The sequence below is a fragment of the Triticum dicoccoides genome, chromosome 5B, assembly GCF_002162155.2.
Source record: "Triticum dicoccoides isolate Atlit2015 ecotype Zavitan chromosome 5B, WEW_v2.0, whole genome shotgun sequence".
In the NCBI taxonomy this organism is placed as follows: Eukaryota; Viridiplantae; Streptophyta; class Magnoliopsida; order Poales; family Poaceae; genus Triticum; species Triticum dicoccoides.
In genome coordinates, this window is record NC_041389.1 from 114,181,706 (window position 1) to 114,185,319 (window position 3,614).

Here is a 3,614-nt window from a genome sequence, read left to right on the forward strand (position 1 = left end):
TTGTTCTGTCTGTACAGAATGATGCGCTCATGGTCAGACTTCTGTTGGATAAGTGAGCAACTAAGCTTTACTGAGGGCCAAAGGCCAGTACATATACAGATGTGGTAAAGTGCATAAAAGCCCCTTATACAATGGGGATGTACACAATGAACTATACACATCTAACACCCCCCCTCAAACTCATGGTGGATCAACAACACTGAGTTTGGAGAGGAAAAACCCATGCTGTGCTCGAGTCTGTGCCTTCGTGAAGAAGTCAGCCAGCTGTAACTCTGAGGGCACATAGTGAAGAGCGAGGGTCTGATCCTACACAGCAGCACGCACAAAGTGGGCATCCACACCGATGTGCTTGGTGAGCTCATGTTTCACCGGGTCACGCGCAATACTGATAGCACCGGTGCTGTCGGACAGTAGAGGAGTTGAGGTAGTAGCAGACACACCAAAGTCCTCAAGTAACCACCGTAACCAGATCACCTCAGCCGTCAACATAGCCATGGCTCGCAACTCAGCCTCTGCACTCGAGCGAGAAACTGCAGTCTGCTTCTTTGTCTTCCAGGCAATAAGAGAGCCACCAAGAAAGACACAGTAAGCAGACAGCGAGCGTCGATCAGAGGGATCACTAGCCCAGGTAGCATCAGAGTAGGCCTGGAGCTCAAGAGAGCTGGAGCGGGGAAAGAAAAGGCGCTGAGAGATCGTGCCACGAAGATATCGCAGAACACGGAGGAGGTGACTATAGTGGACAGAGGTAGGGGCTGAAACAAACTGACTCAGGATGTGGACAGGATAGGAGATGTCAGGGCGTGTAACAGCCAGATAGACAAGGCTGCCAACGAGGTGACGATAGCGAGTGGGATTAGGAAGAGGGTCACCATCAGAGGCACGAAGCTAAATGTTGAGCTCCATAGGAGTCACAACTGTGCGCTCATCACCAAGAGCAGCGCGAGCAAGAAGATCCTGAATATATTTTTCTTGGGAGATGTAGAAGCCATCAGAGGTCGAGGAGATCTCAATCCCAAGAAAATAGCAAAGAGGACCAAGATCAGTCATGAGAAATTGGTCGCGAAGGCGAGCCTTAACAAAGGCAATGTAATCAGAGTCGTCACCAGTGATGATCATGTCATCAACATAGAGAAGGAGAAGAGTCCGACCACGAGGAGACGTGTGAACAAACAACGCGGGATCATGATCACTGGGCAAGAAACCAGCGGCAGTCACCACAGAGGCGAAGCGCTCAAACCAGGCGCGAGGGGCCTATTTGAGACCATAGAGGGAGCGGCGAAGTCTACAAACCATACCATCAGGAGCATAGTACCCCGGTGGTGGCTGCATATAAACCTCCTCACGCAATTCGCCATTGAGAAAAGCGTTCTGAACATCAAGTTGAGAGATAGATCACTGACGAACAGAAGCCGCAACAAGAAGAGTGCGGACAGTGGTCATGTGGGCCACAGGAGCGAATGTCTCATCATATTCGCGCCCCTGCTCCTGTTGAAAACCACGAGCTACAAGACGAGCTTTGTAGCGCTCAAGAGAACCATCGGAGCGAGTCTTAATCTTGTAGACCCACTTTCAGGTGATGGGACGGACACCGGAAGGAAGGGGAACCAGATCCCAGGTGCTAGAGCGCTCAAGAGCAGCAAGCTCTTCGGCCATCGCAAGTTGCCATTCAGGCTGAGTCATGGCAGTCCGATAGGAAGTGGGCTCAGCAATAACAGAGAGACCGTACCGATCAGGGGAGTAGCGATCAGGCGGGGGGGAGGGGGGGCGAGGCCGAGCACGGAGGTTGTGAACCGGAGGAGGCGTGGGAGGGGGTGCACCAGAGGTGGGAGGCTCGTCAGAGGAGACATCCTCAGTACGAGATCGACGAGTATAGTGGAGAGGAAACGGTGAGAGAGGGCGACGGACTGGAGATGATGGTGGAGAGGTGGAGGAGGACGTGGTCGGTGGTGAGTGAGAAGAAAGGAGAGGTGCTGGAGGAAGGGGTGACACATGAGGCACATAGCGAGGTGTATCGGGAAGGAGAAGGAAAGAAAGGTCGTCCACAGAGAAACTCGAGGAAGATGAACGTGGGTAGTAGGAACGAGACTCGTCAAAAGTCACATCACGCGAGATGCGCAAGCGACGACCCACATGATCCCAACATCGATAGCCCTTGTGCTCATCACTGTAGCCAAGGAAAACACACTCAACCAACTGAGCAGTCAGTTTGGTGCGTTCTCGGGGGGCAAGGAGAACATAGCACACGCATCCAAACATACGAAGAGCTGAGTAGTCAGGAGAGCGACCAGTGAGACACTCCATAGGAATACCACCATGCAGTGCAGTCGATGGCTGAATGTTGATGAGGTAGGTGGATGCTGAAACAGCCTCAGCCCAAAAATGGGGTGGAAGGGAAGCAGCGATCATCAGCGCACGAGCCGTCTCAAGTAAATGGCGATGCTTTCGTTCGGCAACACCATTCTGAGCATGAGCACCAGGACACAAGAACTGGGCAAGAGTACCCTGTTCCGCGAGAAAACCACGCAACAGCTGAGAGATAAACTCTCCAACGGAGTCAGCACGAAAAGTGCGAATGGGCGTGGCAAACTGAGTGTGAACCATGGCAGCAAAGCGTTTGTATATAGGGAGAACCTCGTTACGAGATTTCATGAAATAGAGCCAAGTGTAGCGAGAGAAATCATCAATAAACAGAACATAGTAGCGATGACCACCTTTCGAATCAAAGGGAGCAGGACCCCAAACATCAGAATGAACTAAGTCAAAAGGACGCTGAGATACAGACTCACTAGTAGGATAAGGTAGCTGAGTCTGTTTGCCAAGTCTGCAACCATTACAATGTAAGGAGACATCTCCAGATACAGACCCTAAGAGGCCCTGACGGACTAAAGAAGACAAGCGAGAGCCACAGATGTGACCAAGGCGATGATGCCATTGCTGGAAGGACGCAGACGAAGAGGCAGCAAGAGCATGAGAGCTGGCAGAAGTGGTGTCAGCGGAAGGAACACAAAGCCAGTCAACCTCCCAAAGGCCCTCTGACTCACGGCGCCGGGGGCCAGCACCAACCAAAGCCTTGGTGCGACGATCCTGAATGGAACAAGAGTCGGTATCAAGAATGACACGACAACCAGAATCAGTTGAGTTGGGCAGCGGAAAAAAGATTCATGGTAAGGCGAGGAACATGTGAAACACTCGGAACAGAAAAAGATGGAGTGGAAAGAACACCACGACTAGCAACAGGAAGAGATGTGCCGTCGGCAGTAAGAACATTAACAGGCGAATCAAGAGGTCGTAGAGAAGACAACGCGGAAGAATCAGAGGACATATGAAAGGAGGCTCCAGAATCCAGAACCCACGAAGATGTACCTGACTGTGTAGATGCCGGTGATGGTGGGAAGGGGATGCAGTCACAGCAGCAGCGGAAGCAGTCGACGAGGAGCCTGAGGAAGCAAGGAGACGCTTGAGGCGAACAATATCCTGGTCAGTGAGTGACGGGGTCGAGGAGGACACAGGAGTCCCACTGGAGAAGGAGGAGCGCCTCTGGTCACGCTTCTTCTGGCGACAATCAGACTCTGGGTGACCTGACCGGGAGCAATAACCACAGACGGTGTCACGGC

General features: G+C 52.3%; 1 protein-coding gene across 1 annotated transcript in view; it reads left to right on the forward strand.

Moving 5' to 3' along the window:
• The window catches only part of LOC119307689 (formin-like protein 12), a 13,381-nt gene that overhangs the window by 3,899 nt on the left and 5,868 nt on the right, over positions 1 to 3,614 (forward strand). The gene's annotated exons all lie outside the window — the stretch shown is intronic.